Here is a 15,142-nt window from a genome sequence, read left to right as displayed (position 1 = left end):
CATATGCTCACCTATGTGATTTTAAGTTTCTTTCAGATAAGACCTTGGATCGATACTGTTACATGTCAGATCAGTTTTTTAAAAATCATAAAATACAACACCATCAGCCAAAATATCAATTTAGGATATCAGGAGCACTAATCAAGTTGATGAAATAATGGTTACAATCGCGCACACACACACACAAATGCAACCTAAGGCTACCCATTTATTAGATAACTCTAAGCTTTTTATACAGTGAGTTAAAGCAAATGGTCCCTTTCAGGAAATCACTGAAGACACATTAGCTTTAATATGAACTGTTCTCACCAGTCTGAAAGGATGGATATTGGGCAAAGTTTTCTGCAGTCATGAGAAGGCATTTCTCTAATATATATTTTATTTAGTTTTATTTTAAAGTATACATGTGGCATACTTAAATATGTAAAACCTTTACACTATTCAAAAGTCAAAGCTATATGCTTTAAAAATATATACTCTGAGAAGTCAGCCCTTTTCCTACTCTGTCACTCTATTTCCACCCTAAAGGTAATATTCTTTTCTTTAATTTTTGGTTTATTAGCATGTTGTTTCTTTTTTGTAAAAATAAACACATAAGTATATGAACATATGGTGTGCTGTACTGTGCTAAGTCGCTTCAGTTGTACCGTGCTGAGTTGCTTCAGTCATATCCAGTCCTTTGTGACCCTATGGACAGTAGCCCTCCAGCCTCTTCTGTCCATGGGATTTTCTAGGCATAAATACTGGAGTGGGTTGCCATGCCCTCTTGCAGAGGGTCTTTCCGACCCAGGGATCAAACCTGTATCTCTTTCATCTCCAGTATTGGTAGGTGGGTTCTTTACCACTAACGCCACCTGGGAAACCTATATGAACATTTAAAAGCATATATAGTTCTCTCTCTTACACAAACTCTAGCAAAGTATATCTACTGTTTTGCTCTTTGACTGCTGTTTTTTTTTTAACTAAATAACTCTTGGAAATTATTCCATATCATTCATAAAGATCTTCATTAAAAAAAAAAGAAAAGATGACATGTGCTATTGTGGGGGGCTTCCTTGGTGGCTCAGATGGTAAAGAATCTGCAGGAGAATTGAACTTGGGTTCAATTCTTGGTTTGAGATGGTCCCCTGGAGAATGGAATGGCTGCCCACTCCAGTATTCTTGCCTAGAGAATTCCATGGACAGAGAAGCCAGGCAGACTACAGTCCACAAAGTCGTAAAGAGTCAGACAAAACTAACACTTTGTTCTCCGTGGTGGCTCAGTCCATATAGTCTGCTTGTAATGTGGAAGACCCAGGTTTAATCCCTGGGTCAGGGAGATCCCCTGGAGAAGGAAAGAGCAACCCACTTCATGGACTACAGTTGGCTATAGTCCATGGGGTCAAAAGAGTTGGACACAGCTGAGTGACTAACACACACACATGCAGAATAGAGGAACATGCTAATGATAATACAGGGATGCAGTTAGAAAAATACAAAATACAGACAACTCTTTGTAGCAAATTACCTAGCTTCTCTAATAAACAAATTGCAAGAAAGCAAGGAGAATTGATGACAAAGAAGTGATTAGAATACTAGAGATTTAGAAGACATTGCTACTAAATTTGATGCATAGACCTCGTTTGGATCTTGAGTCAAACAAGCTTATTGAAAACAAATACATATCTATGTATAAAAGTAGATATGTATCAATTAATACATTTTATATACCTATATATATAAAGTACAATTGGGGAAATTTGAACTTTGACTTTTCATACTGTTCATGGGGTTCTCAAGGCAATAATACTGAAGTGGTTTGCCATTCCCTTCTCCAGTGGACCACATTCTGTCAGACCTATCCATCATGACCTGCCTGTCTTGGGTGGCCCCACACAGCATGGCTTAGTTTCAATGAGTTAGACAAGGCTGTGGTCCATGAAATCAAATTGACTAGTTCTCTGTGATTATGGTTTCAGTTTGTCTGCCCTCTGATGCCCTCTCACAACACCTACTGTCTTACTTGGGTTTCTCTTACCTTGGACATGGGGTATCTCTTCACGGCTGCTCCAGCAAATTGCAGCCACTATTCATTACCTTGAACAAGGGGTATCTCCTCATGGCTGCCCCTCCTGACCTTGAACGTGGAGTACCTCCTCTTGGCCCTCCTGTGTTTGCGCAGCCGCCCCTCCTTGGACGTGAGGTAGCTCCTCTCAGCCACCACCCCTGACCTCAGGCGAGGGGTAGCTCATCTCGGCCATGCTTCTACACAGTCCATTGCAGCCAGCATCTTGAGAACCCCATGAACAGTATGAAAAAGCAAAATGAGAGGATACTGAAAGAGGAACTCTCCAGGTCGGTAGGTGTCCAATATGCTACTGGAGATCAGTGGAGAAATAACTCCAGAAAGAATGAAGGGATGGAGCCAAACCATAAATAATACCCAAATGTGGATGTGACTGGTGATAGAAGCAAGGTCAGATGCTGTAAGGAGCAATATTGTATAGGAACCTGGAATGTCAGGTCCATGAATCAAGGCAAACTGGAAGTGGTCAAACAGTAGATGACAAGAGTGAATTTCAATATTCTAGGAAATCAGCAAACTAAAATGGACTGGAATGGGTGAATGTAACTCAGATGACCATTATATCTACTACTGTGGGCAAGAATCCCTTAGGAGAAATGGAGTAGCTATCATGGTCAACAAAAGAGTCTGAAATGCAGTACTTGGATGCAATCTCAAAAATGACAGAATGATCTCTGTTCATTTCTAAGGCAAACCATTCAATATCACAGCAATCCAAGCCTATGCCCTAACCAGTAATGCTGAAGAAGCTGAAGTTGAACGGTTCTAAGAAGACCTACAAGACGTTTTAGAACTAACACCCAAAAAAGATGTCCTTTTCATTATAGGGGACTGGAGTGCAAAAGTAGAAGTCAAGAAAACACCTGGAGTAATGAGCAAATTTGGCTTTGGAATATAGAATGAAGCAGGGCAAAGGTTGGTAGAGTTTTGCCAAGAGAACACACTGGTCATAGCAAACACCCTCTTCCATCAACACAAGAGAAGGCTCTACACATGGACATCACCAGATGGTTGACACTGAAATCAGATTGATTATATTCTTGCAGCCAAGGATGGAGAAGCTCTATACAGTCAGCAAACACAAGACTGGGAGCTGATTGTGGCTCAGATCATGAAATCCTTCTTGCCAAATTCAGACTGAAATTGAAGAAAGTAGGGAAAACCACTAGACCATTCAGGTATGACCTAAATCAAATCCCTTATGATTATACAGTGGAAGTGAGAAATAGATTTAAGGGCCTAGATCTGATACATAGAGTGCCTGATGAACTATGGACAGGGGTTTGTGACATTGTACAGGAGACAGGGATCAAGACCATCCCCATGGAAAAGAAATGCAATCTTCAGCGCTCAGCTTTCTTCACAGTAATTAAAAAAAAAAAAAAAAAGAAAGAAAGAAAAGAAATGCAAGAAAGCAAAATGGCTGTCTGGGGAGGCCTTACAAATTGCTGTGAAAAGAAGAGAAGCGAAAAGCAAAGGAGAAAAGGAAAGATATAAGCATCTGAATGCACAGTTCCAAAGAATAGCAAGAAGAGATAAGAAAGCCTTCCTCAGCGATCAATGCAAAGAAATAGAGGAAAACAATAGAATGGGAATGACTAGAGATCTCTCCAAGAAAATTAGAGATACCAAGGGAACATTTTATGCAAAGATGGGCTCAATAAAGGACAGAAATGGTATGGACCTAACAGAAGCAGAAGATATTAAGAAGAGGTGGCAAGAAAACACAGAAGAACTGTACAAAAAAGATCTTCACCACCCAGATAATCACAATTGTGTGATCACTCACCTAGAGCCAAACATCCTGGAATGTGAAGTCAAGTGGGCCTTAGAAAGCATCACTATGAACAAAGCTAGTGGAGGTGATGGAATTCCAGTAGAGGTATTTCAAATCCTGAAAGATGATGCTGTGAAAATGCTGCACTCAATATGCCAGCAAACTTGGAAAATTCAGGCATGGCCACAGGACTGGAAAAGGTCAGTTTTCATTCCAATCGCAAAGGAAGGCAATGCCAAAGAATGTTCAAACTACTGCACAAGTGCACTCATCTCACACACTAGTAAAGTAATGCTCAAAATTCTCAAAGCTAGGTTTCAGCAATACGTGAACTGTGAACTCCCAGATGTTCAAGCTGTTTTTAGGAAACACATAGGAACCAGAGATCAAATTGCCAACATCCGCTGGATCATGGAAACAGCAAGAGAGTTCCAGAAAAAATATCTACTTCTGCTTTATTGACTATGCCAAAGCCTTTGACTGTGTGGATAACAATAAACTGGAAAATTCTGAAGGAGATAGGAGTACCAGACCACCTGACCTGCCTCTTGAGAAACCTATATGCAAGTCAGGAAGCAACAGTTCGAACTGGACATGGAACAACAGACTGGTTCCAAATAGGAAACTGAGTATGTCAAGGCTGTATATTGTCACCCTGCTTATTTAACTTATATGCAGAGTACATCATGAGAAACGCTGGGCTGGAAGGGCACAAGCTGGAATTAAGATTGCTGGGAGAAATATCAAATAACCTCAGATATGCAGATGACACCACCCTTATGGCAGAAAGTGAAGAGGAGCTAAAAAGTCTCTTGATGAAAGTGAAAGAGGAGAGTGAAAAACTTGGCTTAAAGCTCAACATTCAGAAAACTAAAATCATGGCATCTGGTTCCATCACTTCATGGGAAATAGATGGGGAAACAGTGGAAACAGTGTTAGACTTTATTTTGGGGGGCTCCAAAATCACTGCAGATGGTGACTGCAGCCATGAAATTAAAAGACTCTTACTCCTTGGAAGGATAGTTAGGACCAACCTAGTTAGTATATTCAAAAGCAGAGACATTACTTTGCCAACAAAGGTCCGTCTAGTCAAGGCTATGGTTTTTCCAGTGGTCATGTATGGATGTGAGAGTTGGACTGTGAAGAAAGGTGAGCACCGAAGAACTGATTCTTTTGAACTGTGGTGTTGGAGAAGACTCTTGAGAGTCCCTTGGATTGTAAGAAGATCCAACCAGTCCATTCTGAAGGAGATCAGCCCTGGGTGTTCCTTGAATAGAATGATGCTAAAGCTGAAAGTCCAGTACTTTGGCCACCACATGCGAAGCATTAACTTATTGGAAAAGACTCTGATGCTGGGAGGGATTGGGGGCAGGAGGAGAAGGGGACGACAGAGGATGAGATGGCTGGATGGCATTACCAACTCAATGGACATGAGTTTGGGAGAACTCCTGGAGTTGATGATGGACAAGGAGGCCTGGCGTGCTGCGATTCATGGGGTCTCAAAGATTCAGACATGACTGAGCGACTGAACTGACTAAACTTTGACTAGATATTTGGTGGCATTAAGGATTTATTGTTCAGTTTTTCAAATGTGATACAGTTAATTATATTTTTTAAAGAGGTCTTATTGTTAATTCAGCTGGTAAAGAATCTGCCTGCAATGCAGGAGACCCTGGTTCGATTCCTAGATCAGGAAGATCCCCTGGAGAAGAGATAGGCTACCCACTCCAGTATTCTTGGGCTTCCCTGGTGGCTCAGACAGTAAAGAATCCACCTGCAGTGTGGGAGACCTGAGTTCGATTGCTGGGTTGAGAAGATCCCCTGGAGGAGAGCATGGCAGCCCACTCTAGTATTCTTGCCTGGAGAATCCCCATTGTCAGAGGAGCCTGGTGGGCTATAGCCCATGGAGTCTCAAAGATTTTGACACAACTGAGCACTAAGCACAGCACAGCACTGAAATACTTATGGGTGAGATTATGTGATATCTGAGACTAGCTCCCAAAAGTTACAGGGTTGTAAGTAACAACCTTACTGTATAATTATCGGGTATAAACATTTGTTAGTCCTCACTATACTTATATTGGGAAGCCCAACTGTTCAGTTCAGTTCAGTTCAGCCACTCAGTCATGTCCAACTCTTTGAGACCCCGTGGACTGCAGTCCACCAGGTTCCCTGTCCATCACAACTCCTAGAGCCTACTCACACTTATATCCATTGAGTCAGTGATGCCATCCAACCATCTTATCCTCTGTAGTCCCCTTCTTCTCCTGCCTTCAATCTTTTCCAAAATCAGGGTCTTTTCCAATGAGTCAGTTCTTTGCATCAAGTGGTCAAAGCCCAGGTGGTGCAGTGATAAAGAATCTGCCTGCCAAAGTAGGAGACAAAAGAGACACGGGTTCAATACCTGGGTTGGGAAGATCCCCTGGAGAAGAAACGGCAAACCACTCCAGCATTCTTGCCTGGAAAATTCCATGGACAGAGGAGCTTGGCGGGCTACAGTCCATGTGGTTGAAAAGAGTCAGACACAACTGAACACACATGCATCCATCTGTACATATCCACATATTTGCAACATTTTGTGTTATACATTCCCCCTTCATCCCCTTCACAAAGCCCCAGTTATCTTTGAAGATCTGCCTCAAATAATGCTTCCTCTGCAGCCTTTCTTAATCCTATCTGTCAGAGTACAGTTAACACCTCCACTGCTCAGCTGAGATCTCCCTTGTAGAAAGGTCTTTTATTCCCTTTCTACATACCACACCCCAAGCTTCTGTACTGTTTTCTTCTAACAGTCCTGTCCTATACCAGAAACTGTCTTTGGAGGTCTGCCCCTGGGCTGCTGGAGTCACTTTGCTTTGCACATAGAGAGAACTGGAGGTACTTGCCCACCTTGGGCAGCCCATAGTCAATAAGTGCCTGATTCAGAGAATAAAAGCTGTCAGGATCAGCCATCAGGATCTGAGCACATAGTTTCTTGAGATATCCCCATTGTTCTCAGCAATGAATGTTATTTGAGTACCTGTATACCCACATTTGATTACTTATTTGTGTCCAACAAATCCACTCCATCTCTACCATCATCAGCCTAACCTGACTGACTTCATGTTTCATCTGCAAGATTCCAACAAACTCCTAGCTGTTCTTATCCCTCCTGAAGCCTTTTTACACAGAAACCAGGAGAGTTTATCATTTTCCCACTTAGTTCAAGAGTGCAATTATTAAAGATTAACCTTCTATATGAAAGTTTTCAAAATACAGTGGCTTAAAGAACATCAAAGCTATACTTCTCTTTCATATAACAGCTTCAAAGAGAGAAACCTAGACAGGCAGGCCATTTAGTTTCACAGAATCATTCAGAGCTGACGTTTCTTCTATTTTATTAAAAAAAAATTAAGAAACTTCCTTCCTTTAGGGCAGGTCCAACAAATTTTCAGCCTTATTGTCTTTGGTCTCTGTTGCAACTATTCAACACTGCCATTATAGCAGCAATAACAAAAAAATCAGCTATATATTATATGTAAATGAGTGGGTGTGGCTGTTTTCCAATATAACTTTATTTAAAAAAAACAACTGGTCAGCCAAATTTGGACCATGGGCGATAGTTTGCTAACCTCAACTCTCGAGCTCTTTCCTTATCTGCACACTATCGAGAATTATGGTCATGGTCTCTTCTGTTTTCCAATTCATGAGAAGGGAAAGAACATGGAGGAATTTGCACCCATTTTAATGCTTATACCTGGAAATTGCACATGTCACTTGGCATTGGCTTGGCAATAACTTAGCAATACCTAGGTTCAAGTGACACTGGAAATATAGCCATTTCCAAGATGGCTCCAAGTCCAGCTGCAACTGTAATCTTAAGGAAGAAGGTAAGAAGATTTTAGTGGTTGACTAACAGTGTCTGCCACACATGACTTCTACTTTTTCCAGGAGGAAGTCCAAAATCCTTGATGGCCTAGAATTCACTGCACAGTCTGATCCCTACCTCTTTCTTTAATCCTTCTTGTACTACCATCTTCCATGCTTTTTTCATTCTAGTCATATTCTTCCATTGCTTCCACTATATTATGCTGATAAACTGAAAAACCCATAAAGGCATGGATCTGGTCTGTTTTGCCAACTATGAATCCCTAGTTCCTAGAACAGTATCTGACATTTTAAGTCCTGAGTAACTACTTGGTAAACGAATAGCTGAGATTCAAGTCCCAACTCTGTCCTTGCTGCAAGCATCAATGATACTCTTGGGTTATAAATGTTTCAAATGGTTTCTAATGTTTTCTTCCTTATACTTCTGATCAAATCAGCCAACTAGGCCAGTCAGTTCTAGCTCTTAAATATGCTTTATATACTGACATCTCTCCTTCACTACTGTTTCCATCATCTCTCCACAGGATATGTTGAATTCCCAATTGCCTACTCTCCCCCAACTGTATATATTGTCCTCTCCACTGTCTGATTATGCTGATTCTTTGTTCAAAACATTTTGATGGATCCCCACTGTCCTCAGCATAAAGATCAAACCTTTTAATCTGACTTGAAGTCCATTGACTCTCATCCTCTCTAGATCAACACACTTGCTTCTATTGTCCCATGATCTTTGATTCTGATGCCTTTGATTATGCTGTTTCTTCTGCTTAGAACAAAGCTCAGTGGAATCTCCAAATCATCAACTCTTTATTTTCCTGCTAACTCTTACTTATGCTTTAGGTCACACCAAGATGAGAGTCTATCTAGGCAAACTTACCTGGCTATAAGTATATTGAAGATCATAATCAAGAAATTGAAAAGACAACCTATAGAATTGGAAAAATAATTTGAATTTTTTTATATTTGATAAAGGTCTAAACTATGTTAAGATCCTTAAAACTTAATGAGAAAAAACAAACAACCCAATTGAAAAGTGGGCAAAGTTTCTGTGATTCAAATGTTTGTGTCCCTTCAAAATTCATAACTCACCAAGTGGTCATATTAGATAGGACTTTTGGGAGGGCTCTGCCTCCATAGATGAGATTCATGCATTTGTATAAAAAACCCCAGAGAAATCTCTGACTTTTTCCATCAAGTAAGAGTACAGCAAAAAGATGACTGTCTATGAAGTGGATCCTCACCAGATACTGAATCTGCCAGCACTATGATCTTGAACTTCTCAACCTTCAAAACTATGAAACATAAATATTTGTTGCTTATAAGCCACCAAGTTTATGGTGTTTTTGTTATATCAGCCCATATGAACTAATACAGTACTTAAATGGACATTTTTCCAATGAAGATGTACTAATGGTCAACAGTCACATGAAAAGTTGCTCAATATTATGAATAATTAGGGATATGCAAATCAAAACCATAATGAGATACCACTTCACACCCATTAGGATGGCTATAATGAAAAATAACGTGTTAGTGAACTTGTAGAAAAATTGGAATGCTTGTACATTGCTGACAGAAATGTAAAATGGTTCAGCCATTGTGGAAAACAGTTTCATTCTTACTCAAAAACTTGAACAAAATATTCATATCATATCTATTGATAGAAATTCTACTCTTAGGGATATACCCCAAATAATTGAAAACATGTATTCAAACAAGTACATGTACATACATGTTATAGCATCACTAGTGACAATAGCCAAGAGGTGAAAACAGCCCAAAGGTACATCAATGGATAAACAAATTGTGGTGTTACATATAATGGGGTATTATTCAGCCATAAAAGGAGACAAAGACCTGATACAGAACACAATGTGGAAGAACCTCAAAAAACGTTATGCTAAGTGAAAGAAGCCAAACATATAAGATCATACATTATATGGTTCCATTTTTATGAAATATTCAGAATAGGTAAATCCACAATGATAGAAAGCTCTAGGGTCTGAGGAGGAGGAGAAGAGGCAGGAACTGTTTAATGAGTATAAGTTTCCCTTTAGGGCTGATAAAAATGCTTTTGAACTAGATAATTGTAGCAGATGTATAACATTGTGAGTGTTCATGTGTGCTTAGCCCTCAGACATATATGACTCTTTGCCACCCTTTGGGCAGTAACCGGCCCGGCTTTTCTGTCCATGGGATTTTCCAGGCAAGAATACTAGAGTGGGTTTCCATTTCCTTTTCTAAGTGATCTTTCCAACTCAGGAATCGAAGCCATGTCACCTGTGTCTCTTGCATTGCAGGTTGGTTCTTTACTCGCTCAGCCATCAGGGAAGTCCTTATGAATGTGCTAAAATACTACTGAATTGTTCACTTTAAAATGATTAATTTCATGTGGTGTGAATTTCACCGTTAAAAATGGGGTGGGGGGCAGGAAGGATGAAAAAAAGAAGCTAGGAGTGGATGAAAACATTACACAAGTGTTACAATTTCTGAAAAAGAAGAAGAGGTGGCATCCTCTAGGGCCCTTCAGTCTGTTGTATGCAAGAGTTTTTGTCAGTGTTTTGACATCTTTTCATGTTTTGCCTTTATTTTTCCCTAAAGGTGATTTTCTATGCCTTTACCTTATAGTTATGTGATTTAAGAGCAAGAAAAGTGTGTAAGTATCTGAGAGTTGAAGAATTTGGTGAAAAAAATGATGCAGAAAGATTAAAAAGTTCTAAGTATTCAATAAGTACATGTGCAATAGAGTACCACCTGACTGTAGTGCATCTTAGAAGAAGATTGACTCCCTATTCTCTTCCCTACAAGTCCATATGCCATCAAGTCTCGTATTCCTACTTTGGCAAGGACAATAGATCTTGATAACTTTATACTTTATAAATAAGCTTCACTTGTTCACTTTATATGTTTACATGTATAACTTGATTAAATTGTCCAAATGGTAAGTGTTTCCAGCCGTGAAAAATTTTTATGCATTTGTGGTTAAGATGCAACAAATAATTTTCCATTAAAATAGATGAAAACATTTTCTTTTTTATTTAACAGCTTTGGACTTAATGGCAGAACTTGGGGGAATGAATGAGTCACAAAGTTAAGGGTTAGGTATACTATTTTATTTCTCCCACTAGACTATAAACTTCATGTCTGACTCACAATTGGCGTTCAATAAGATTTCTTGAATAAAATAAAAGTTTTAAAGATTAGTTAAAATTAGCAAGACCTAACTAACTTGAGAAATGAATGAAGATAGTAAGACTAAAGGCAAAAGGAACTATACCTGAGCACTCTACTTCCATTGGTAAAGTCACCCCTGAGAGCATGAGTTAACTGTTGCAAAACTACTACACATATATACTCAGTCATGTCTAACTATTTGCAACTCCATGGGCTGTAGCTCCCCAGGTTTCTCAGCCCGTGGGACTTTCCAGACAAGAATACTGGAGAGGGTAGCCATTTCCATCTCCAGGGGATCTTCCCGACCCAGGGATTGAACCCAGGACTCCTGCATTGGAGACAGATTCTTTACTATCTGAGCCACCAGGGGAAGCCCATGACTAACACACTAAAATTAGCAGGACCTAAATAATTTGAGGAATGAATGAAGCCATTAAGACTAAAGACAAAAGGAACTACATCTAAGCACGCTACTTTAGCTGGTAGAGTTGTTACCATGGGAGCTGAGTTAACTACTCTGAAACCACTATACTTGTATACTAAACCTGAATAATTACAAAATAGATGATGAATGGTGAAAGTCGGATTTCAAGGACAGTTTGACCAGTACTGGATCACTTACTAAGTATGCAATAGGAGGTACCATTTAAGCGGGATGTCATCCAAGCATGACAGGAAATAGATGACACAGTCACATAGTGCTGTTCGGTAGAGTTTAATGGAGAAACTGTCTACAAGGGTGAAGGCAGGTCTAATGAAAAGAATAAGAGAAGGAGAACCACTAAGAGGTTACCCATGGCAAGAGGCTTGGAGACCTGAAAGGGAAAGGGAATTCCAGACAGAACTACGGCTATTGCTGAGGCTATAGAAGAAGCTGCTGATAGAACAGTGCCTTCAGTAAAGGAATGCCTGTCAGCCCCTGGCCAGGAAGAAAGATGGTTGCATGGAAAATACTCCAGAATCTCATCTTACCCTCTGACCTCTTGCCAGTAACTTTCATTGGCCAAATGCAAGTCAAACTCAAAGAACAAGGAAGCAGTCCAGTTGATTAATTCCAGACAAATCAATGTCCTGGGCACAGAGGAAAATGGAACAGGGTGGAGTGTGGATCCTATGGGGCAAATGGAGAATATGAAGCACACTGAATTATTGAATACAGACAAATTAGATGAACATACAAAAGACCATCTCATTTATTTCATAATTTTTCCAACGACTTAATTTTATTTATTTCTGTGTTTAGATTAAGAAAGGTTTTTGTGTTGAATGGTCATTACTTTTTAGACACAATGCCAAAGTGGTTAACTTGTAATTATGTGATATGGGATAGTAAAAGAACCTTCTATCCACCCCAACTTTCCACTGACAGATTCTGAATACCATTATTCATTTTAATTCCATGAGGTTTTAATAAAAAGACAAATGCTTTTCACAACCTTGACAAACAAAACTCAATCTGAGCCTTTATAAATAGCTTCAAAACCTATTTGAACATTTTATTTGCCATAAAATTGGCTAAATCTCCATTTCTCCACTGCATTTTGTCCAGGGAATTAGTGGGATGGTGGGAGTTAAACTCTTTAGATTGATCTCCTTTGGTTAAGACCAGAGACCTTGATCAGGTTTCTAATATATCCAAATTGTCCCACATGCCTAAGCTTGGTCTCAAAAGACCTGAAGTTAAATTTTGCTCAGCATTTAAACTGAATCACCACTTGTTTTTTAACCAAAGTTGTTTTTGTTTCAGCCAATTGCCCTTTAAGCTCTAAACTCTAAGGAGAGTTTGAATTTCAAAAGTAACAATTGTTAGGTCAGTAGTATGCAAGACTTCTGGTTCTCCTCTTCCAATTTGGCTAGCCTTTCATTTCTCCCCTAGCCTTTCGGAAAATGAAGAAAATTGATCTCTTAATTGTATAAGGTAAACCCCATTTCTTGTTACCTAAAGGATGTAATTGTCTAATAAATACCTACTTTCTCACATTTGTATCTACCTTCTTGTTTTATATTTTCTGTATATTTTACAACCAACCAAACAGATGAGGCCAGTGGTCTCTATACATTCAAACACATGGGTATATCATCACACTCTTAAGAATGCTTTCTTCTAAAAACAGAGAAACACAAATAACAATATGAAAATTCCAAAGGAGAATAACAATCCAGAATGGTGTTATGAGGCATGAGGAACTCATGGATCCTCTCCTCAGCAAAACAACAATAACTGGTGAAAATTATAAAAAAAAATGATTTAGTCTTTTTAACGTGTCCTAAGGGTATACAGAAAATGGAGAAATATTTATTCAAGAAATTCCACTAACTCTTAGTAAGAACAGGGAAAGTCTGTGGCGTTTGAACCACAACCTACCCTCCCCCCCACCCTCAGTTCCACGTGACAGTAGCTCTACCCCAGAAGGGTACAATCAAGAACATGGGGCTCCCTCTCCCCACAGTTCCCAGTCTAGAGCTACAGCTTCTTTTATAGGAAACAGATTGTCAGTATTTCTTACCATTCCTAGCTCTGTGTGCAGAAACTCTATATCAAGCAGTTGTGGCTGAGAGGGCTAGAACTCCCTTCTTCCACCCAGACCATATTTACAGAAGCTCTATCCAAGATGCAGTCACTCTTTGCCCTCATCACCTTTGCCCCAGTTCACTTGCAGAGCAGAGGCTGCATAATGGGAGAGATGGGCCACGAGAGTCAAAGGTCTTACACATCCTTCTGCTTATGGAGCAGAGATGAAGTCAATATTGTCCTCATCACCAGTGGCACAAAGTTTCTTTCTAAAGTGGAAAGGCAACTCACAAAAAGAGAAAATTCTGTACCTCCCCTTAAAGTTATAATGTTACCAGGAAGAAAGCATAGGGAAGCACAAGCTTCCAGGCACTGTTAAAAGAAATGGAGATTTTGGTGGCAAGCAATTAAGAAGAGATTTATAGCGCCATGCTGCTGCTGCTGCTAAGTTGCTTCAGTCGTGCCAACTCTGTGTGATTCCATAGATGGCAGCTCACCAGGCTCCTCTGTCCCTGGGATTCTCCAGAAAAGAATACTGGTGTGGGTTGCCCTTTCCTTCTCCGATGCATGCATGCGTGCTACGACTCTGTGCAACCCCATGGACCAGCCTCCTGTGTCCACAGGATTCTCTAGGCAAGAATACTGGAGTGGGTTGCCAGCTAGACATAGGCAAAATAGTAGACAAGTGAGGAGTTTAATCAAGAAAACCAGGGAAAATGCAGCTAACAAGAGCCCTATTGTGGTCAGGCCATGCTTCAAAGACTGCCCTCGAAGACTACTCCTGCAAAGTGGCCACATTTGATTGGATCAGATGGAGAAACAATTTATGCCACAGGCTGTTGTCAAAAACAATAGCATTGTCACTTAGCAATTAGTGGAGGCTGACAGCTGGGTATGATGCCAATAGTGGCAGAACATCTGGAAACTTAATAGAAAGATCAAGAAAAGATACAGTAAAAGACAGCCCAGTGAAAACAACTGTCAGCTCTTGGAGGAAAAGGTCATGGTGAATATGCACAGGCCATGGGCTAGGCCCTCTGAGGAGAGAGAGAAGAAGTTAAACACTGATGTTGAAATAGATTTACTGAAATAGTCAGTCCAGCCAAGTTGTTAAAAAATAAACAAGCCAAAAAACAATAAGAATAAAGCCAGGGAAGGGTAGAGGTTACAGAAATCAGCATCTAGAGTTGTTTAATTTATTACTTAAAGTGTCCAATTCTTACCAAAAAAAAAGAAAAGAAAAAGAAAAAAGAGAGAGAGAAAGAAGGAATATATACAAAAACAGGGAAGTGTGATCCATACACAGAAAGAAAGAGAAACTGTTTTTGAGAGAGCCCAGATGTCACTCTTAGCAGACAAACACTTAAAATTAGCTACTGCAGATATGTCTGGGCTTGCCTCATAGCTCAGTCGGTAAAGAATCTGCCTGCAATGCAGGAGACATGGGTTCAGTTCTTGGGTTGGGAAGATCCTCTGGGGAAGGAAATGGCAATCCACTCCAGTATGTTCAAAGAACAAAAGGAAAACAACATTCCAAAATAAATGGAAGAAGATATGAAGATAATTTCTCAATGGATACAGAATAGCAATAAAAGTGTTGCAGCAAAAATAGAAATGAAGCTATTCCTCTTCTGAGAACAAGAAAGTAAAGAGAACAGTGAACAGGCTAGAGAAGAACATGAACAGGGCTGAAAGAATCACTCACTCCCTGATACGATGCAATTACATCCTTCACCTATCACCCCTA

At 39.9% G+C, this 15,142-nt stretch overlaps 1 pseudogene; it reads left to right on the top strand.

Moving 5' to 3' along the window:
* The window catches only part of LOC120861123, a 33,954-nt pseudogene extending 30,719 nt beyond the window's left edge, over nucleotides 1-3,235 (top strand).
* The last annotated feature ends 11,907 nt before the right edge of the window (nucleotides 3,236-15,142 follow it).

Source organism: Oryx dammah, unplaced genomic scaffold, assembly GCF_014754425.2.
Source record: "Oryx dammah isolate SB20612 unplaced genomic scaffold, SCBI_Odam_1.1 HiC_scaffold_11229, whole genome shotgun sequence".
NCBI classification, from domain to species: domain Eukaryota; kingdom Metazoa; phylum Chordata; class Mammalia; order Artiodactyla; family Bovidae; genus Oryx; species Oryx dammah.
This window is presented reverse-complemented; position numbering and strand designations above follow the sequence as displayed.